We start from the raw sequence: 24,473 nt of genomic DNA, 5'->3' as shown, positions 1-24,473 counted from the left end.
ATGCCTGGAGTAGACCTGAGCACATCTGTAGATGACTTCTTCTTGGTTTATGGACGGTACTTAGGTGCCATGACTGGCGCATCGGACAGGTAGTCTTCCTCTATGACTTGACCTCTGACTTGTGGAGGTAGTAAGCCAAAGGGATCTGACTCCCAATCCTCTGAGTGTAAGCAGACAAAGGGGAGCTGTGTGGGGTTCTTCAGTCTTGTCACAGCCGCCGCCCATTCTCCTCTTGCATTGCGGACTAGGGTGTACTCCACTATCTCCCTGCTCTCCAAGGAGTGTAGGTGTGTGGGGAGGTAGTCTCTCTTGACTGCCCGATGATTCACAAGGACGATGTCCCCATGGTATCAGTCTATTAAGGTTCCAAACCCCCGGACTCTGTCAAATTTAATGACTGTGGATCTTCGCCTTTCCAGGGGTGGTTCACCTGCTCTAGGGTGGTTCAACATATGGATACACCGGCGTTCCAAATTTTTAGTGTCTGATTGTTAGGCCTGTCTCACCTCATAGGGCATCTCTTTTGGGCCATATTCTCACCTCCTTGGTGCCCTCAGCTCCTCTATCATTGCAGCCATCTGGGCTTCTGGCCTGACCCTCTCAGACACTGCTGCTGGGACAGGGGGGTGCTCTTTCCCGGGCAGAGGGAGTAGGTCATGGTGCATATATGTTGCACTGAAGAATGTCATGAGATTAAAACGTAACATGTATTACCGTATATATTAAAGGGGTACTCCGGTAAAAAACTTTTTTTTTTTAAATCAACTGGTGCCAGAAAGTTAAACAGATTTGTGAATTACTTCTATTAAAAAATCTTAATCCTTCCTGTACTTATTAGCTGCTACAGCAACAGACCTATTTCCGAAGATATATTGTTTCATTTTACTCAATAAAGCAGGAATACAAAATAAAATCATTTAATCCGTGTGGTCTAACTGCTTGTAATTTAAAAGTCCATTCAGCTTCTCTTCTCAGTAATAATTGGTCCCATTTCCCTCCTCTACCCGGGGGCTTTACCACCTCAATGACCTGCGCTTTAAGGTCCCTACAATTGCTGTTATGACACTGTTTAAAATGTACGGCTACCGGGGTATTTTGCTCATTCACGATATCTCCTACATGTTCTTGCAATCGTTTCTTTAGGGACCTGAATGTCTTCCCCACATAATTTTTGGGGCAGGGGCATGTAAGCAGGTACACCACCCCCAGAGTATTGCAGTTAGCAAAATGGCGCATGTTGTAATTAATGCCAGTGTGCTCACTCTTGAATGTTTTGCCTGGGGTGATGTACCTGCACACTGTGCACCTGCTACATGGGTATGTACCAACTATATTACTTTTGAGCCATGTATCTCTCGTGTTGAGAGGTGCCATGTAGCTATTTGTCAGGTGGTCCTTTAGGTTTTTCCCCCTTCTGTATGTAAGGGGGGAGACGGCGGGACAATCTCTGATAGTGTGGCATCAGATCTTAAAATCTGCCAGGCCATTGAGATAACCTCCCGAACTTCTTCCGCCTTTTCATCATGTCCCAATAATTCTAGGGCTCTCTTGTTTAACTTCGGTTTGTTTGGGGGATAGTAGTTCAACTCTATTGCTACTCAAGGTTCTTCTATACGCTTTTTTAAGGATCCTGTTGGGATAGCCTCGACTCCTAAATCGTGTCGTCAACTCTGCTGCCTTTGTCTTAAATTCCTCCATTGTCGAGCAATTACGACGTACCCTCAGATATTGGCCAGTGGGGATTCCCTTCTTCAGGGGGGGAAGGATGGCAGCTCCCCCACTGAAGAAGGGTATTTGTGGCAGTGTCCTTACGATGGATGCTGGTCATAATCTGACCACTCACTATCCATATTTTCTAATCCAGGAATGTCATTTCTTGCTGGTCAATGATATGGGTGACTCTGAGGCCCATTGAATTATCATTAAGCTTGGCCACAAATTCATTAAATGATGCCACTGTATATGTCCAAATAATGAAGATGTCATCTATGTACTGGATCCATAAATTAATGGACCCAGTACATAGAGACATCTCTTCCGTAAAGACCACCTGATCCTCCCAGAACCCTAGATGCAGGTTTGCGTAGCTGGGGGCACATGGACTCCCCATTGCCACGCCACACTGTTGCGGATAGGTCACCCCATCAAAACCAAAGTAGTTCCTATTTAGGGTGAAGGATAATAACTCCAGTACAAAACCATTATGCTGTAATCCCTCTTATTTTGTGCTGTATCCCTCTTGTTTTGAGGAACCATTCAACAGCCATACACCCCTCCCTGTGAGGGATAGATGAATAAAGAGCCTCCACATCGAGGGATGCCAAAAAGGCTCCTTTCTCGACGTGGAGGTCTTCAAGTCTCTTTAACACATCAGTAGTGTCCCTCACATACGAGGGGAGCCCATATACAAAGGGACGTAGCACGATGTCAACATACTGACAAGCATTTTGCTTCAAGCTGTCTATGCCCGATACAATTGGGCATCCTTTTAGTAGCACAGTGCCCTTGTGAATTTTGGGGGTACTATAAAAGCACACCATTTTGGGAGAATCAGGTTTCATATATTGGTATTCTGCCTCATTAATCAACTCTTTTTGCCTCACTGCAGTGAGAATTTTGTTCAACTCCTCACTATATGCTTTCGTGGGGTCTTCTCGCAACTTTTTATAACATGATTGATGCTTAAATATGTCATAGCACATATTTATATACTTCTCCCTAGTCATAATGACGATATTGCCACATTCATCAGATGGTTTTATGACCAGGGAGGAGTCTTGTTCCAATGACATAAGTGCTTTGCGCTCCTGGTAGGTTAAGTTCTGTGTCGTTACTATCCTAGTCTCCAGGCCTCTCAGCGTTTTCGTTACTATATCTACGAAAACATCAATGCCGGTAAAATCCCCTAATGGTGGAGGTTTTTTAGAATTATTCACTACCCAGGGTGACGAGGTCACGGAACAGGGGGGCGTCAGTAATTTCGAAATCATGTGCTCCTGCTATGCTCGCATCCTTCAAGTGAAAAAATGTTCTCCCCCTGTGCTTGCAAGCATAGAGATTAATATCTTTTGCCCATGTAAAGGAACTGAATTTAACAGTAGGTACATATGATAACCTGTCCAGGTATGCTGGGAGTTGTAGATCTGCAACATCTGAAGGACCATATGTTACAGAACTACAACTCCCAGCATGTCTGGACTGCCTGGGCATGCTGAGAGTTGTAGTTTTGCAACATTTGGAGGACCACAGTTTGGAGACATTACACAGTGGTCTTCAAACTGTGGCTCTCCAGATGTTGCAAAACTACAACTTCCAGTATGCCCAGACAGCCTATAGCTGTCTGGGTATGCTGGGAGTTGAAGTTTTGCAACTTCAAGAAGGCCATAGTGAAGATCCTTGTGTCAGATTCCCTTTAAAATAAAAGTACCTAAAAAATGGTATCGGGACATCCCTACTCCAGAGGAAGTTCTTTTCTTTTTGAATTTCTTTTCAGTTTGGCCACAATTCTCTCTGTTGACACCTATGTCCATGTCAGGAACTGTCCAGAGCAGGATAGGTTTGCTTTAGGGTTTTGTTCCTGCTTTGGACAGTTCATAACATGGTCAGAGATGTCAGGAGAGAGAACTGTGGTCAGACTGAAAAAAAATTCAAAAAGAAAAGAACTTCCTGTGGAGTAAGTAATTCACACATCTGTTTAACTTTCTGGCACCAGTCCATTTGAAAAAAAAAATTTGATTTCCACTGGAGTACCCCTTTAAGTCATAGAGAAAACCATTACTTCAAGTTATTGCTAAAAGGGGTTTTACAAGCTACTGGTTCATGGGGGGAATACATCAAGACCCGTGCTGAGGAAAAGTTGACCAGTTGCCCATAGCAATCAATCATATTGTTTCTTTTATTTTTCAGAGGCCTTTAAAAAAAAAAAAAAAAAAAAAAAAAACAATCAGTAGAGTTTGCCAGCCAGACTTTCATTTATATGGCAGAGATATGAGCAGCCCTGAGCTCACCCACAGCCACTTTCTTCACCCTCAACAACGGTTCCTCAACTGGACGGCAGTCCCTGTTCTCAGTAGGTGCATAACTGGTCCAAAACAATAGACAACACTGTACGGAGGCAAGGGAAACAGGTCAGGAAACAAAGGGTTAAACAGTCAGACTCTGTTAACCCTTTGATTTTACATTTCTTTGGCATTCCCTGTCTGTTTTTTGTCTTAGTTCTCTAACAGGCTGGGTTTATAACAAAGACAGCATGTAGTACCAATACGGAAGACAGGAGAATGGTCAGGTCATTATAGGCAAGGGTCAAAAATACACAGAGAAGATCAAGCAAGGAGTATAACAAGAGCTATTGCAGAAACACAAGCAATGAACAACGGGCTGTGAATTTATATCTATCTGAGAGGGGTGTGGACATGTGATAGGCTCTAAGTCCAAGCCCCCTAATAGGACCAGGCATCGCCATAGCTGCACATGATGCTTCAGCCAAATACCAGAAAACTTAACTCTTCAGTCAGAAACAAGTTGAGTTATTATACAGACATTTTTTGCTCCTCACTTTTGCAAGAGATCCTTACCCTGTATACCATGAAAAGCTCATCATATTGTCACACACGGTTAACTCTGAAAACAATACTGTTAAGCACTGCCTCTGAAAAACAACAGCTCTGTGACTTCTAAATATGAAACTGCTATACCCTGTGCTGAGCACCGTGCCCCTGAAAATCATTTTAATGTACACATTTAACATACACTGTACCCAAAAAATGTATTATAATATATACTATAATATATATTTATTAATGACCTTGTAGAGGGGTCAAATAATAAATAGCAATCTTTGCAGATCATACCAAACTCTGTAAAGCGGTAAACACTATAGAGGACAGTGCACTGTTACAAATGGATCTGGAAAGGTTGGAAGTTTGGGCTGAGAGGTGCCAGGTGAGGTTCAACACTAATAAATGTAAGGTTATGCACATGGGGAAGAATAATCAGGGCTTGGGATATGTATTAAATTGGAGAACACTTGGGACAACTGACTTGGAAAAGGACTTTGGAGTCTTAGTTAATATTAAATTAACTGTAGTGACCAGTGTCGGGCAGCTGCTGGCAAGGCAAATAAAATCATGGTGTGCATCAATAGGGGCATAGATGCCCACGACAAGGAAATAATTCTACAGCTGTACAAATCACTAGTCAGACCACACATAGAATACTGTGTACAGTACTGGGCACCAGTGTATAAGGAGAGGGTTCAAATATGGGCAACCAGGGTAATAAGGGGAATGGGAGGACTACAGTACCCAGAAATTAGGATTATCAGAATTAGTTTTTTTTAGTTTAGAAAAGAGAAGGCTTAGGGGAGACTTAATAACTATGTATAAATATATCAGAGGACCTTACAGAGATCTTTCCCATGATCTATTTATTCCCAGGACTATGTCTATAACAAGGGGGCATCCTATACGATTAGAGGAGAGAAGGTTTCTACACCAGTACAGATGGGGGTTCTTTACTGTAAGAGCAGTGAGACTGTGGAATTCACTGCCTGAGGAATTCATTGCCTGGTCATGGTTAACTCGGTAAAATAATTTAGAATGGGTCTGGATGCATCTATAGGGACAGAAGGTTGATGCAGGGATCTATTCTGATTGCCATATTTGGAGTTGGGAAGGAATTTTTACCTCTAGTATGAGGGTTTTTTGCCTTCCTTTGGATCAACTCAGTAGGGACTCATTAGGGTTATAGGTTGAACTTGATGGACTCTGGTCTTTTTTCAACCTTATGAACTATGTTACTATGTATGTTACTGTGCGCTCTGCAAGTGAAGGAGTTATACAGTATCATAAAACTTATTCCCTATCTGCAGGGGATCGACGGCTCTCTCCCAGAGTGGCGCGTCACAAAACCAGCCCGAAGCCCCTTCCATATATCTATGGGAAAGCCGAAGATAGCCAAACGGCTCTCCCATAGAGATATATGGAGAAACTTTCAAGAAGAGAAAGGTATATAATCACGCACTCACCCGGTGTATGCCAATGAAGTTGCTTTTATTCCATTCTTGAAGGTTACAGCAGTTCGGGTCGGGGAGAGGAAGAAATCTTGAGCTCAGCCGAGGGACTGCCATATATGGAGGGACTGCCACTGCTTCTGGTGGGGGTAGTGTAATATTGTTAATAGATGACATAGGAATTCTCTCCTATGGTAGGGTCACACATAGCGTATTTTGCTGTGTACTTTCTGCAGTTGATTATGCTACACATTGACTTCAATGGGTAGGAAAATAAGCAGCAGAAAATGCACAGTAATATAAGGAACGTGTGACCTTACTTTTAATGTGCAAATGTCACCTCCGTATGAGGAATGGAGGTGCCAGCACCCTTAGTTAGGGCATAGAGAGATTAAATAGACAGTACCTTAGTTTCCTTGTAAACTTATATCTGCACTGTCTTGTACATTGGCCAAACAGCGAGAGAAGCCAACCGACTCTTGCAGGAGCACGATAGCTCAGGTGCCTCTACAACTGTTTGGCCGAAATACAAAACAGCCGCGGATATAACCGTCGCCAGCTCCCATACCCCAGGGTCTGATCCTTCTTTTTTCTTATATATAGCCACGGATATAAGATTGCAACTGCAGGAAAAAAAAAAAAAGTGCCGTCTGTTTAATCTTCCCATGCCCTAAGTATAAGGGGGCCTGCACCTCTGTACCTTGTTGGAAGGTGACAGTTGCATGTTAAGATGCATATAAACATGAGATAATGGTAGAGCCAAATGGCCAATTCTGTCTGACCTTAGTCTGTAAATTTCAAGCAAACTATCGTTTACAATGGCCGACAGCAGACTACTGTTTGCCAAACACATGATCAGCCACATCTGATTTTTATGCTTGTGTCAGCTGAAATAACAATTGTATGGCATGATTTTAGTTTTTTTTGCAAGTTACATTGTTGCACATTGATTTTAGTTTTTTGCATGTTTCAGGCAGAATAATTCATACAAACAATCCCATGGGACTTTTATTAGCTATGTTGTGGCTGATGCATATGGCCAGCTTCAGCTACTCTTTGATCCTGTTTTGCCTGTAGCGTTTCCCTTAGATATAATATAATTTCCGCCGTTATCTCAGCTGTGGGCCTCTGTTACATATGCAAATTAGCTCTCCTCCAGAAGGATGAAATCTGTATTTCTAGTGCCACCTATTGGAGGGTACTGGTTGGCTGGATAAGGCCTTTGATGTAGCTCCTGCAGGGTAGGACCCTGCCATGTACCAATTAAGCCAAGAGTTTAAACAGCTGTATACAGAGGGATGGTTCTTTCTTTGGGGGGGAGAGGTAGGGTTGGCTGACAATCACAAGCAAAGCGTCTTCTTATGTAGTTAAGGGGTCCTGGGGTCCACGCAGGCACAAGGGCCTGGTTGCAACTGCCACCTCTACACCCCTATAGTTACACTCCTACTGACAATCCCTTATCATGTTTTAACCCCTTAAGGAACGGGGTTTTTTCCGTTTTTGCATTTTCGTTTTTTGCTCCTTGCCTTTAAAAAATTATAACTCTTTCAATTTTGCACCTAAAAATCCATATGATGGCTTATTTTTTGTGCCACCAATTCTTCTTTGTAATGACGTCAGTCATTTTGCCTAAAAATCTACGGGGAAACGGAAAAAAAAATAATTGTGCGACAAAATTGAAAAAAAAAAAACGCCGTTTTGTAAATTTTGGGGGCTTCCGTTTCTACATAGTACATTTTTCGGTAAAAATGACACCTTATCTTTATTCTGTAGGTCCATACGATTAAAATGATACCCTACTTATATAGGTTTGATTTTGTCGGACTTCTGGAAAAAATCATAACTACATGCAGGAAAATTAATACTTTTAAAATTGTCATCTTCTGACCCCTATAACTTTTTTATTTTTCCGTGTATGGGGCGGTATGAGGGCTCATTTTTTGCGCCGTGATCTGAAGTTTTTAACGGTACCATTTTTGCATTGATAAGACTTATTGATATAAAAAGTGACCAAAAATGCACTATTTTGGACTTTGGAATTTTTTTGCGCGCACGCCATTGACCGAGCGGTTTAATTAATTATATATTTTTATAATTCGGACATTTCCGCACGTGGTGATACCATATATGTTTATTTTTATTTTTATTTACACTGTGTTTTTTTTTTTATTGGAAAAGGGGGGTGATTCAAACTTTTAATAGGGGAGGAGTTAAATGATCTTTATTCACTTGTTTTTCACTTTTTTTTTGCAGTGTTATAGCTCCCATAGGGACCTATAACACTGCACACACTGATCTTCATAATTGATCACTGGTTTCTCATAAGAAACCAGTGATCAACGATTCTGCCGCATGACTGCTCATGGCTGGATCTCAGGCACTGAGCAGTCATTCGGCGATCGGACAGCGAGGAGGCAGGAAGGGGCCCTCCCGCTGTCCTGTCAGCTGTTCGGGATGCCGCGATTAGCCGCGGCTATCCCGAACAGCCCGACTGAGCTAGCCGGCCATTTTCACTTTCACTTTTAGCCGTGCGGCTCAGCTCTGAGCGCGAGGCTAAAGGGTTAATAGCACGCGGCGCCGCGATCGGCGCTGCGCGCTATTAGAGGTGGGTCCCGGCTTCACTATGACGCAGGGCTCGCCATGATATGACGCGGGGTTACTGTGTAACCCCGCATTATATAAGGAGAGCAGGACCAAGGGCTTACCTGTACGTCCTTGGTCCATAAGGGGTTAAAGGAGATGGGTCAGATGTTGACTTTCAGGGTAGATGCATCCATAGTTGGTGCTAGAGACACATCATTCTCCCTTCTGCAGGCAGGGCCGCTGTCAGGGGAGTACAGTCAGTTCCTAGAGGGCCCGGTCCCCCTGCTGCACCCCCCTGCCAGTGCTTTTTTACATTTTTCTCTTTTTTTAAACCTTTTTTAAATCTAAATTTACCCCACTCCACCTGCTGGTTCACACCATGCAGGTTCTGGTGGGTCTCATTCCATGTTTTTCTTAGTGGTAAATTTTTGTCGCTACTTGCTGCATTTCTTGAAAAAGTTCAACATTTCATTAAAAAAACTCTCTGCTTGTAAGGAAAATAGACATGCCAAATAAATTATATATTAATTCACATATATAATATGTCTACTTAAGGTAGAAATCATAAAGTTGACATGTTCTTACTTTTTGAAGACATTAGAGGGCTTCAAAATATAGCAGCAATTTTCAAATTTTTCACAAAAATTTCAAAATCAGAATTTTTCAGGTACCAGTTCAGTTTTGAAGTGAATTTGAGAGTCTTTATGTTAGAAATCCCCTATAATGGATGCCATTATGTAAACTGCACCCCTCAAAGTATTCAAGATGACATTCAGAAAGTTTGTTAACCCTTTAGGTGTTTCACAGGAATAGCAGCAAAGTGAGGGAGAAAATTCAAAATCTCAATTGTTTACACTAACATGTTATTGTAGCCCCATTTTTTCATTTTTACAAGGGGTAAAAGGTGAAAAGCCCCCCAAAATTTGTAATTCAATTTCTCTCGAGTAAGGAAACACCTCATGTGTGGATGTTAAATGCTCTGCGAGTGCACTACAGGGCTCAGAAGGGAAGGAGCGACAATGGGATTTTGGAGAGTAAATTTTGCTGTCATGGTTTTTGGTGGGCATGCCACATTTAGGAAGCCCCCATGTGCCAGAACAGTAAAAAAGTGAGACTTAATACCCACAGGTGATTGACAAACTTTCATTAAAGTGGGACGTGAAAATGAAAAATTTGATTTTTAACACTAAAATGCTGGTGTTACCCCAAACTTTTCATCTTTGCAAGGTGTAATGGGAGAAAATGATTCCCAAAATTTGTAACCCCATTTCTCTTGAGTAAGGAAATACCTCATATGTGGCTGTAAAGTGTTGTGTGGGTGCACTAGAGGGTTCAGAATGTAAGGAGTGACATTGGGCTTTTGGAGAGCGAATTTTGCTGAAATGGTTTTTGGGGGACTTGTCGGATTAAGAAAGCCCCTATGGAGCCTGAACAGCAAAAATAAAAACCACATGGCACACTATTTTGGAATCTACACCCCTCAAGTAATGTAACAAGGGGTACAGTGAGCCTCAACACCCCACAGGTGATTGACAAACTTTCGTTAAAGTGGGACATGAAAATGAACATTTTTTTTTTCAATAAAATGCTGGTGTTACCCCAAATTTTTCATTTTCACAAGGGGTGATAGGAGAAACAACCCCCAAAAATTTGTAACACCATTTCTTCTGAGTATGGAAATACCTCATATGTGGATATAAAGTGCTCTTCAGGCAAACTACAATGCTCAGAAGAGAAGGAGCGCCATTGGGCTTTTGGAGAGAAAATTTGGTTGTAATGGAAGTCAGGGGCCATGTGCGTTTACAAAGCCTCAATGGTGCCAGAACAGTGGCCACCCCCACATGTGACCCCATTTCGGAAACTACACCCCTTTGCGGAATGTATAAGGGGTGTAGTGAGCATTTACACCCCACTGGCATTTGATACACCTTTGGAATAGTGGGCTGTGCAAATGAAAAATACAATTTTTTAATTTTTCCGGATGACTGTTAAAAAAATCTGTCAGACACTTGTGGGGTGTAAATGCTCACTGCACCCCTTATTACATTCCATGAGGAGTGTAGTTTCCAAAATGGGTCACATGTGGGGGGGTCCACTGTTCTGGCACCATGGAGGCTTTGTAAATGCACATGGCCTTCAATTCCAGCCAAATTCTCTCTCCAAAAATGGGGTATTTACCCATATTTCAATGTAAAGTGCTCTGCAGGTGCACTACAATGCTCAGAAGAGAAGGAGCAAAATTAGTTTTTTGGAGAGAGAATTACTTAGAGGAAATGGGGCTACTAATTTTGGGGGGCTTTTTCCATCTATTACCCCTTGCGAAAATGAAATATTTGGGTAACACCAGCATTTCAGTGACAAAATCAAATTTTTCATTTTCACATCCAACTTTCACGTTCAACTTTAGTGAATGTAACACTGTACCCCTTGTTACATTCCTAGAGGGGTGTTGTTTCCAAAATTTGGTCACATGTGCCTGTTTTCGTTCTTGCATTCATGTCAGAACTGCTGTAACTATCGACCACTCCTGTGCAAATCACTAATTTAGGCCTCAAATGTACATAGTCGCTCTCACTCCTGAGCCCTGTTGTGCGTCCACAGAGCACTTTACGTCCACATATGGGGTATTTCCGTACTCAGGAACTCTTTTTCTCCATTTACCTCTTGTGAAAATGAAAAGTATGGGGCAACACCAGCACGTTATTGTAAAAAAAAAAAAAATTTTTACAATAACATACTGGTGTAGCCAAAAACTTTTCCTTTTTTTAAGGGGTAAAAGTAGAAAAAGAACCCCAAAATTTGTAACACAATTTTTCCCAAATATGGAAATGCTGCCTTGAAATAAGCCAGTGCTCTGGAGTGAGAGAGTGCCATGCGCATTTGAGGCCTGAATTAATGCGGGATTTGAATAGGGGTGGACCCAGATGAAAGCATGGCATTTGCATCCTCCTCCAGAAATATCCTACGGCAGTGTTTCCCAAACAGGGTGCCTCCAGCTGTTGCAAAACTCCAAGCATTCCAGGACGGTCAATGACTGTCCAGCAATGCTGGGAGTTGTTGTTTTGCAACAGCTGGATGCTCCGTTTAGGAAACACTGCCGTCCGAGATGTTTTTTTTATGGGGGGGGGGGGGGGGGGGCAGTGTAAGAGTGTGTGTATGTGTAGTGTTTTACTCTTTATTTTGTGTTAATGTAGTGTAGTGTAGTGTTTTTAGGGTACATTCACACAGGCAGAGGTTCACAGCGAATTTCCCGATGGGAGTTTGAGTTCTGGCGGAAAATTTGCAGAAGGAAACCCACTGTAAACCCCTGCCCATATGATTATACCCTGTACATTCACATGGAGTGGGGGTGGGAAGGATGCCTCCAGCTGTTGCAAAACTACAACTTCCATTATGCACTGACAGACCCTGCATGCTGGGAGTTGCAGTTTTGCCACAGCTGTAGGGACACTGGTGAAGAAACACAGAGTTAGATTACAGACTAACTCAGTGTTTCGCCACCAGTGTGCCTCCAGCTGTGGCAAAACTACAACTCCCAGCATGGAAGGTCTGTCAGTGCATAATGGAAGTTGTAGTTTCGCAACAGCTGGAGGCACACGGGTTGGGAAAAACTGAGTTAGGAAACACACTCTAGCGCAGTGATTCCCAACCAGTGTGCCTACAGCTGTTGCAAAACTACAACTCCCAGCATGCACTGACAGCTGAAAGGCATGCTTGGAGTTGTAGTTATGCAACAACTGCAGGAGAACAGTTTGGAGACCACTGTGTAGTGGTCTCCAAACTGTGGCCCTCCAGATGTTGCAAAACTACAACTCCAGGCATACTGGGAGTTGTAGTTTGGCAACATCTGAAGGGCCAGATGTTGCAGAACTACATGGCCCAGCATCCCTGACTGTCTGGGTATTACAGAACTACAGATCCCAGCATGTCTGGACTGTCTGGGCATGCTGAGAGTTGTAGTTTTGCAACATCCGGGGAACCACAGTTTGGAGACCATTACACAGTGGTCTTCAAACTGTGGCCCTCCAGATGTTGCAAAACTACAAATCCCAGCATGCTCAGACAACCTTTGGCTGCCCAGTAATCCGATCGTTCCCCCCTTGTCCCACTTCTTCCATACCCCCCCCCCCCCCCCCCACACACACACACACTCTGCCTGGACTCCCCTGGAAAACATTTATCTATTTTTTTTAAATCAACTGGTGCCAGAAAGTTTAACAGATTTTTTTTCATTTATTTTTTTGTCCTCAGATCATCTATGGCTCACAAGGTGTAGTCTGCTTCTGCAGGTGCGGCAAAAGGCTTTACCCGTTGGAATTTCTCTAAAACGTCCAATGGTTTTATCACAGGCATCACAATGATAGGTGAACTTGTAGTTGATGACATAGTCATGGTACATTGTTACCTTTGGCAGCTCAGGGTGTTTTCGGGTGACTCTATCCGCATGGGCCTGCCAGAGGACACCATGACCGTCAGTTCTGCTGCCGTCTATAAGCCATGTGGCCGCATGGCACATCTCGTGAGCTAATACGTCCCTTACTCGGTCTGCAGAATCACAGATCTTGTCAGATAGTTCTATTCTGCTATATGGCTGGTCACCATAAATGCCGTGCAGGCACTGACCTACTGTGGACGTCAGTCTTTTATTCCAGGTGATCTTGATGTCAGGAAGCTTATCGTCAAAGATGGATTTGTTATACAAACTAAAAAGTTTGCTTGCCAGCTCCATCTTGTTTTCTTCAAAATCAATGACATACTTGGATGTCGGCGATGTTATATATTGCAGGAAATTAGGTTTCTGCCTCTTCCTTTGATGGAACTCAGGTAAGTCCTCCTCTCCTCCTCTTACTCGCTTTCTTTTTGTCATTCTTTTCCAAAAGAAATCGCTCAGAACGGTCCTCGCTCTGCAAACTCCTACACACACTCTCAGCGTAACATTGGGTGCTCGGAGTATTGGTAGTTTTCACCATTGTGACATCACACATGTGACATCATGATGACATTACTGTTCATGTGACCTCTTTTTTGTTAAAGGGGTATTCCGGTGAATTTTTTTTTTCTTTTTTTAAATCAACTGGTGCCAGAAAGTTAAACAGATATGTAAATTACTTCTATTAAACAATCTTAATCCTTCCAGTACTTATTAGCTGCTGAATATTACAGCGGAAATTCTTTTCTTTTTGAAACACAGAGCTGTCTGCTGACATCATGAGCACAGTGCTCTCTGCTGACCAGGGACGTGCACAGACATTTTGGAGGGCAGGGGCTCAAGTAAAAAAAAGAGGGCACTTCTCATCATTTAAAAAACGTCTGCCAGACTTAATGTGCTGCGGCCCAGGGACACAGTGGACCTCCCACCAGGCCTCCTCAACATTGCTATCCCCCATAAAAAAAAAATTTGTAAAATAAAGAACAGTTTCTCTGAGGTCTGCCATGTGTATATACAACTTTGGCTGTGCTGTCAGTCTTATTTACAGAAAACATGTGACAGCTGCCCTATAATATACTGTATTATAGAGGAGATTCATCAAAACCTGTGCGGTGCAGTTATCCAGATCACTGCTGTCATTTTGCAGAAGGCTTTTCCTCTGCAAAGTTTTTAATAAATCTCCCCCTATATGCCCCGGTCTGACCTCTATATGACAGAACCCATCACCAATCACCCAGCACCAATCACCCAGCACCAATCACCCAGCATCCATCACCAATCACCCAGCACCCATCACCCAGCACCCACCTTATGCAGGAATCTCCACACAGCTCTGGTTCTTACACTGAAGAGATGGACACCACACTAATATATACTTACATTCTACAATATACAAGTTGGCAAAAAAAAAAGAATTATAAATATACAAAGACGGCCAGGCATAGCACAGCATACAGGATGGAGGCAGGGAAGCTCCGCCTCCATTGCGCACAAGACTGAATTCGCATACTAGCAATGTGGGGCAATACCTAGAAAATGGCTGGTCCACATTTAGTAAGTATAACATTATCTTTCTCCTGTTCTCCTGCACTGTAACCTAGTGTATATGGTTTAGTGCGAGTAAACAGCCTGTCAGTTTCCCTTTAATTATATACCATACCCCCCTTAATTCCCTATATACTGTGCCACCATTCATCAATTAATTCCCTATATACTGTGCCACCATTCATCTATTAATTCCCTATATACTGTGCCACCATTCATCTATGAATTCCCTATATACTGTGCCACTATTATTTAACTATACCATGACACCTTTCATCTATTAATTACCTATATATTGTGCCACCATTCATCTATTAATTACCTATATACTGTGCCACCATTAATTAACTATATACTGTGCCACTATTATTTAACTATATACTGTGCCACCATTCATCTATTAAAGGGGTATTCCAGGCAAAAACTTTTTTATATATATCAACTGGCTCCAGAAAGTTAAACGGATTTGTAAATTACTTCTATTAAAAAATCTTAATCCTTCCAATAGTTATTAGCTTCTGAAGTTTTCTGTCTAACTGCTCAATGATGATGTCACGTACCGGGAGCTGTGCATGATGGAAAAATATCCCCATAGGAGCTGCACAGCTCCCGGGACGTGAGTCATCAGAAAGCAGTTAGACAGAAAACAGCAACTCAACTTCAGAAGCTAATAACTATTGGAAGGATTAAGATTTTTTAATAGAAGTAATTTACAAATCTGTTTTACTTTCTGGAGCCAGTTGATATATAAAAAAAGTTTTTGCCTGGAATACCCCTTTAATTCCCTATATACTGTGCCACTATTATTTAACTATACCATGCCACCATTGATCTATGAATTCCCTATATACTGTGCCACCATTAATTAACTATATACTGTGCCACTATTATTTAACTATATACTGTGCCACTATTATTTAACTATATACTGTGCCATCATTCATCTATTAATTCCCTATATACTGTGCCTCTATTATTTAACTATATACTGTGCCACCATTCATCTATTAATTCCCTATATACTGTGCCACCATTAATGAACAATATACTGTGCCACTATTATTTAACTATACAGTACTGTGCTACCATTAAGGATTAGAGATGAGCGAATTTACAGTAAATTCGATTAGTCACGAACTGCTCGGTTCGGCAGTTGATGACTTATCCTGCGTAAATTAGTTCAGCCTTCAGGTGCTCCGGTGGGCTGGAAAACGTGGATACATTTCTAGGAAAGAGTCTCCTAGGACTGTATCCACCTTTTCCAGCCCACCGGAGCACCTGAAAGCTGAAATAATTTACGCAGGATAAGTCATTAACTGCCGAGCCGAGAAGTTCGTGACAAATCGAATTTACTGTAAGTTTGCTCATCTCTATTAAGGATCTATACACAGTGCCAGAACACATAAAAATATAATGTTCCAATATAAATAAAATATATACTGTGCTTCCATAAATTCCCTATATACTGTGCTTACATTCCTCTATTAATTCCCTAATAATGTGCTTCATACAATACATACAAGCACATAACATAAAGACACATGCAGTACATGGGTAATATACAAAAAATACAAAGAGACACTTTGACACAGGGGCGCATCCAGAGTCTAGTCACGGGAGGGGCACTATTAGAGAATTTTGAGTGGGCGGACAGAAAATAAGGTGTTGCTTAAAGAACCTACAATATTATTAAATGTATCCAGTATAATAATCAAATATACCAATTGCCACAGAATGGGAAAGCGCTAAAGAAGTTATTACCATTTAAAACTACAGCTTCCAGTATGACCTAAGTAGTGGTGAGGTTATGCTGGGAGTTGTTGTTTCACCCATCATTACTGCAAAACTTACAAGTGACTACAGCTCTGATGGGACAGTCAGGACACTTCACAATGATATCAGTGACTACAGGTGACGTCTTCTCTATAGTCTTTCCTTATCTAATTCAGATGGTACATACCGCCGGGTCCAGCTAAATATTCTCGCTGCATAACTTGACGCCCAGAGGGCTCTTCACTATGTCAGCGGATTCTGATCCTCTATATGAAAAAAGTATTATTATAATACTGCCAAACATCATATCCTTTGAAAATAATACTGACACACTGTACCCTCCGGATATACTACAACTCACTTTACCCTTTGAATACAAAACTGCCACACACTGTACTCTCTGAATATAATACTGCCACACACTGTACCAACTGAATATAATACTGCCACACATTGTACCCACTGAATATAATACTGCCACACACTGTACCCTCTGAATATAATACTGCCACACACTGTACCCACTGAATATAATACTGCCACACATTGTACCCACTGAATATAATACTGCCACACATTGTACCCTCTGAATATAATACTGCCACACACTGTACCCACTGAATATAATACTGCCACACACTGTACCCACTGAATATAATACTGCCACACACTGTACCCACTGAATATAATACTGCCCACACACTGTTCCCAATGAATATAATACTGCCACACACTGTACCCACTGAATAATACTGCCACACACTGTACCCAATGAATATAATACCGCCACACACTGTAACCTCAGAATATAATACTGCCACACACTGTATCCTCAGAATATAATAATGTCACACACTGTACCCTCAGAATATAATACTGCCACACACTGTACCCCAGAATATAATACTGCCACACACTGTACCCCTGAATATAATACTGCCCACACACTGTACCCTCATAATATAATACTGCCACACACTGTACACTCTAAATATCCCTCTGAATACAATACCGTGATGTAAGTGAGGGGCACATGACAGGGGAGCATTATAAGTGAGGGGCACATGACAGGGGGGCATTATAAGTGAGGGGCACATGACAGGGGGGCATTATAAGTGAGGGGCACATCACAATGGGGGCATTATAAGTGAGGGGCACATAACGAGGCCCTGTCAGTCTGCCGGAAGTGGCCATTCCAATGTCCCCTGCAGGAAGCTCCATGCAAGGTTCAGCACCCCCTTCCAGCAGACTGTTTGGGAGATTGTAGGGGGTCCTAGCGCTCTCCTCCCCCACAATCTATAACTTATCCCCAGTCTCAGCGTCTAAATAGGCTGTAAGTAAATGAAAAATAGATGCTGGCAGCAGTGGGATAGATATGATATAGATATATAGATTGATATGAGATAGATAGATAGATAGATAGATAGATATGAGATAGATAGATAGATAGATATGAGATAGATAGATAGATAGATAGATAGATATGAGATAGATACATATGAGATAGATAGATAGATAGATAGATAGATAGATATGAGATAGGTAGATAGATAGATAGATAGATAGATAGGAGATAGATAGATAGATAGATAGATAAATAGATAGATAGGAGATAGATAGATAGATAGATAGATAGAAGATAGATAGATAGATAGATATGAGATAAATAGATAGATATGAGATAGATAGATAGATAGATATGAGATAGATAGATAGATAGATAGATATGAGATAGATAGATAGATAGATAGATAGATAGGAGATAGATAGATAGGAGATAGATAGATAGATAGATAGGAGATAGATAGATAGGAGATAGATAGATATGAGATATATATGAGATAGATAGATAGATATGAGATAGATAAATAAATAGATAGATAGATATGAGATAGGAGATAGATAGATAGATAGATAGGAGATAGGAGATAGATAGATAGATAGATAGATAGATAGGAGATAGATAGATAGATAGGAGATAGATAGATATGTGATAGATAGATAGATATGAGATAGATAGATAGATAGATATGAGATAGATAGATAGGAGATAGATAGATAGGAGATAGATAGATATGAGATAGATAGATAGACATGAGATAGATAGATAGATAGATACATAGAAAGTCCATAAAAAGCAGCACATCCAGAATGGTGGAATGGATGCAAGCCTATTGAACCTCGGTGCTCCGGTTCTGCTGGATATGTAATGGATAAAGGCATCACACCACAATAATGTAATCCAAAAAGCTGTGAATTTATTCCATGATGTGAATAACAATGTTTCGGCGATCTCTCACCGCCATTTTCAAGTGCATACAAGTGATACAGAGGGGTTTAAATACACACTTCCCCTATTAATGACATCATCACACATTAGCATAATCAGTGACATCACAATATAAACCAAAATATAAACAAAGCAAATAAACCATGATATACAATCATATATAGTATAATAACTATACACAATGCTCTTAGTGCTTTAAACATGCATTTAGCACGTTATTATATATGCCGATCTACCAACACACTTCTATGGATCGGCATAAAAAGTGCAACATTAAGTGTCGACAGTGACAGTGTACAGGTGTGTGAGATTAAAAACATTAATTGTCATGGTGCCAACCACGCTATTGACCTCGTGTGCGCCGCCATTGTCCGCAACCTCGGAGCCCCGGCTAACATCGCCGAATAAGGACTTCCGGGTAAGGAGAATATTAGCCAATAACAGTGTGGCGTCATGGTTGCTAGGCTCCAAAAGGAGGCGCCTAGCTAGAAAGTATCATAATGTGAGGCCAATCAATGGCATTCTATTGCCCTTGTTCATTGGTTATTTCAAGGCTGCGGGCGCCATTTTAAAGAAGGGCAATGTAAAGATGTAAGAGTGCCATTACTGGAAAACTAGTGAATAGCCGATTCCAATGTTCTAACTTACAAAGTGAACATAGGAACACTAGGTGACTCCCAATAAACCCAATTACCACTTGCAATGATACAGTCACGGAGCCGGAACACAGCAGTCTTAATTTGTGTACCTGGCTGTGTAGCAAAGGATACAATTAAGTAAACCCCTGTATCACAGTACTCCTGATCCACTGGGAGTAAATCCATCCCCCTTTGGTCCATAGAGTCTATTACTAGGACACTGCTGTTATATGGGAGACAGTGTCCCAAGGCTCCCTATCATCCACATGCCATTCATTGGGGTATCTGTAGAGTTATGTACGGGAGTACCTCTAATGTGAACTAAAACTATGAAGAATGAAGAAAAAGTTTTTTTTTTATAAAACTATGGCACCACACTATATTGACATATATATCCTCGACCAAAAATGAAAATAAAATATAAAAAATTATATATTACAGGAAATTATATTAAAAAAGTGTACATATATAGAAAACTGCAGACCCAGGCACAATATTTGGCTGTTCAGTGTTTTCTGTGGCACCATGACATAAGTCTTGAAAATCTAAAACAGAAGAAAGAAAAGGAAAAATAAATGATCAATACTCATATAGAGTTATCACTTGTACATATTTATAACAACCTGGACACTGTCAGCATCAAGTGGCTATGCTCCATGGTGCAGTAATATCCTCCATTATACCATTTTTGGAGGGACCACAAATTCGACATTTAAACCATTTGGTTTGAGTGAGTTCAGTTCAAAGATCCATCTTAGTTCTCTTTTTTTGTAGGATGGTGACCCTATCCCCACCTCTCTTTAGTGGCGGGATGTGGTCTACCACCATACATTTTAGATCACGTTCAGAGTGGCCTGCATCCAAAAAATGCTTGGACACCGGAAGGTCGATCCTTTTTTTTCTGATTGTATAGCGGTGCTGATTGAGTCTAGTTTTAAATTCACATTTTGTCTCCCCTATATATATAAGATTGCAGGGGCACCACAAAATGTAAATTACAAATTTGCTCTCATATGTTAGGTAATGCTTAATAGGGAATGTCTTCCCCATTTTGGGATGCACAAACTCCTCTCCTTTCTGAATATATTTGCAATTTATGCATCTCCTACAGGGAAAGCACCCCTTGGATTGCACAGTAAGAAATTTCTGCGAACCTGATCTCGATCTAGCTACATCAGCTTTTACCAAGCGGTCTCTTAAATTTCTAGCCCTACGATAGGACATTAATGGAATATTTTGTAGCTCAGGTATATTAGGGTAACCATCACTTATGAGATGCCAATGTTTTTTTATTTTTTGAGCAATCATCCCCGAGACCTCGTTATACGTAGAGATGAACGGGATCCGGGATGTCTGATCTTTTTTCCTCCTTGGATGTCTCAAGCCTTGTCTCTCCTCCTGTAGTTTCTGTTTTTGTTGTTCTACTATCCCTATAGGGTAACCTCTAGTGATAAACTGAGATGTCATCTTATCCAAGGCCTTGTCCAACTTTTCCTCAGTGTCTACAATCCTATTTGCACGTAAAAATTGACTATATGGTAATGATTTAATCATTGCCCTAGGATGACATGAATCAAATTTCAGCAAGGTATTGCAATCAGTAGGTTTGAAAAATAGATCTGTTGATAACCTATCACCCTCCACTATAATTTCCGCATCCAAAAATTGTATTTTGTGTCTAGAATGAGATAGGGTAAATTGCTAATTACTATCTATACCATTCAAGTAAGATTGAAAATCCATAAGGTCACTTTCTGTGCCCTTCCAAATCAAAAAAATATCATCTATGTAGTGCCACCACCCCAGGATCTTCCTGGAGTGGTGGGCTACATAGATGTGCTTCTCCTCAAAATCCGCCATTACTATGTTAGCATACGCGGGCGCCATGTTACTGCCCATGGTGGTCCCACGCAGCTGCATATAGTATTTCTCATCAAAAAGGAAATAATTGTTCTGCAATACAAACATAAACAATGTCAAGACAAATGACACTTGCTGGGGGTCAAAATTGGCGTTCACCAGGCATTTTCTGACCGCCTCTACACCCCGTTCATGCTGAATTGAAGTGTAGAGGCTAACAATGTCAAAGCTGGCTATAATTACATTGGGTGGAAGAACTACAGAGGAAATTTTAGATAGAAAATTACTTGTGTCTCTAAGATATGACTTAATATTTATTGCAAATGTTCTTAAAACCTTGTCTAAAAAGATGGATACACTACTGGACAAGGAACTTCTGCCAGACACAATAGGCCTGCCTGGTGGATTCTGCAGGCACTTATGTATCTTTGGCAAAAGGTATAGAAGAGGCGTAATTGGATACTGTACAAGTAAAAATTCACTTAATTTTCTATCAATAAGTCCCTGTTCATATGCGTTGTTAATGATCTCTTGTAGAGACCTTTCCATGTCCTTCCTAGGATCTCTAGGCAACACCTTATATACATTATGGTCATTCAATTGTCTATAGGCCTCCCTCAGATATGTGATCCTGTCCATGACCACAACCCCACCGCCTTTATCAGCCGGTTTGATGATGAGGTTGTGGTCATGGACAAGTTCTTGAATGGCAATGAGTTCCCCATGGGTAAGATTAGGATGTTTGAGTTGTGTTTGTATTTGTCTGATCTGAGTAAATTCCCTTCTGACACAATCAGCAAATGTGGTTAGTGCATGCGATTCCACCATTGGTTGGAAATCGCTAGACATCTGTAATTGTAACTGCTGTGTTCCGGCCCCGTGACTGTATCATTGCAAGTGGTAATTGTATGTATGTAGGGGTTTATTGGGAGTCACCTAGTGTTCCTATGTTCACTTTGTAAGTTAGAACATTGGAATCGGCTATTCACTAGTTTGCCAGTATTGGCACTCTTACATCTTTACATTGCTCTTCTTTAAAATGGCGCCCGCAGCCTTGAAATAACCAATGAACATGCGCAATAGAATGCCATTGATTGGCTTCACATTATGATACTCTCTAGCTAGGCGCCTCCTGTTGGAGCCTAGCAACCATGACGCCACACTGTTATTGGCTAATATTCTCCTTACCCGGAAGTCCTTATCCGGCGATGTTAGCCGGGGCTCCGAGGTTGCGGACAATGGTGGCGCACACGAGGTCAGTTGGCACCATGACAATTAATGTTTTTAATCTCACACACCTGTACACTGTCACTGTCGACACTTAATGTTACACTTTTTATGCCGATCCATAGAAGTGTGTTGGTAGATCGGCATATATAATAACGTGCTAAATGCATGTTTAAAGCACTAAGAGCATTGTGTATAGTTATTATACTATATATGATTGTATATCACGGTTTATATGCTTTGTTTATATTTTGGTTTATATTGTGATGTCACTGATTATGCTAATGTGTGATGATGTCATTAATAGGGGAAGTGTGTATTTAAACCCCTCTGTATCACTTGTATGCACTTGAAAATGGCGGTGAGAGATCACCGAAACGTTGTTATTCACATCATGGAATAAATTCACAGCTTTTTGGATTACATTATTGTGGTGTGCTGCTTTTATCCATTACATAGATACATAGATATGAGAGATAGATAGGAGATAGATAGACAGAAAGATCAGTGTTCCCCAACCAGGGTGCCTCCAGCTGTTGTAAAACTACAACTCCCAGTATGCCCGCAAAGCCAAATACATGCTGGGAGTTGTAGTTTTACTATAGTTAGAGGCCTCTGCTGGGAAACACTGATAAGAGTTCCCCTTTACCTGACCCCCCCTTAGCCTGACCCTCCCCCACCTCCTCCTCCTCCTCCCCCCCCCCAAAGTTACTTACCATGAAGGGCAGCATCAGGGTAGGCAGGGGGGGTCTGGAGGCATTGGGTGGGTGTCCGGGCCTGTGGTGGAGGGCAGTAAGCTGAGCCCGGCCTGCTGGAAACACAGAAGGGTGAGAGGGGGAGGAGCTTATCTCTTCCCAGCCCCTGCACAGTGTAATGGCTGCAGACTGAATGATGCTGAGACCGAAGCATCCTCAGCACTGACAGGCAGCCCGTGCGGCCTGCAGAGAATGGTGTCCCTGGCAGTTCACACGCTGCAGGTGAGGGGACAGTGCAGCTGGGGCTGACAGCTCCCGCTCATCACTAATATAGTATCGGGAGGGGCAGCAATCTCGGGGGGGGGGGGGGGGAGCAATTGCCCCGTTGCCCCCCCCCCAGATCCGCCACTGCTTTGACACATACATACAACATGGAATATATACTAAAAGATATAACCATCAGGCACATCATACATACAGGTACACTCATACATTCACTCACAGATATAAACACACACATATACATAGATTCACTTGCTCACATTATATACACACACACATAGATTCACTTGCTCACATATACATAGATTCACTTGCTCACATATACATAGATTCACTTGCTCACATATACATAGATTCACTTGCTCACATATATAGGCACATACATAGAGATACACACACATATATACACATCATACAGACACACTGACATACAATCACTCACATATATACACACACACACATATACATAGATTCACTTGCTCACATATACACACACACAGATATACATAGATTCACTTGCTCACATATAAAGGCGCATACATAGAGATACACACACATATATACACATCATACAGACACACTGATAATCACTCACATAAATACACACACACATATACATAGATTCACTTGCTCACATATATACACACACACAGATATACATAGATTCACTTGCTCACATATCTATATATATGCACATACATAGAGATACACACACACACACATATATACACATCATACAGACACACTGACATACAATCACTCATATATACACACTCACAGTCACTTACAGTAAGGCCCCAGCCATCCCTCTCTGCACAGGCACATACATAAAGATACATACACACACACACACACACACACACAATATCACTAACTCATATTTTCAGTTACTTACAGTAAGTAAGGGCAACCTCCTCCTCTGCACAGGCTGGAGTTTCTGGCCGGGCAGACTGGGTGGGGCTTCTCTCTGCCTCCTCTGCTTCTGTCTCTTCCGTGTGGAGAGGAGCAGAGAAATAGCTGATAATGACAGGGTGAGTGGCGCCCACTTACTGCAGTGAGGGCACAGCACCCTCCATTAAACCACATACAAATCTCCCGAGCAACGGATTCTTTTTACTGCACCTATCACCCTGAGTCTGCA

This window comes from Hyla sarda, chromosome 2, assembly GCF_029499605.1.
Source record: "Hyla sarda isolate aHylSar1 chromosome 2, aHylSar1.hap1, whole genome shotgun sequence".
Classification (NCBI taxonomy): Eukaryota; Metazoa; Chordata; class Amphibia; order Anura; family Hylidae; genus Hyla; species Hyla sarda.
The sequence above is the reverse complement of the archived record's forward strand: the minus strand, read 5'-3'. Positions refer to the sequence as shown.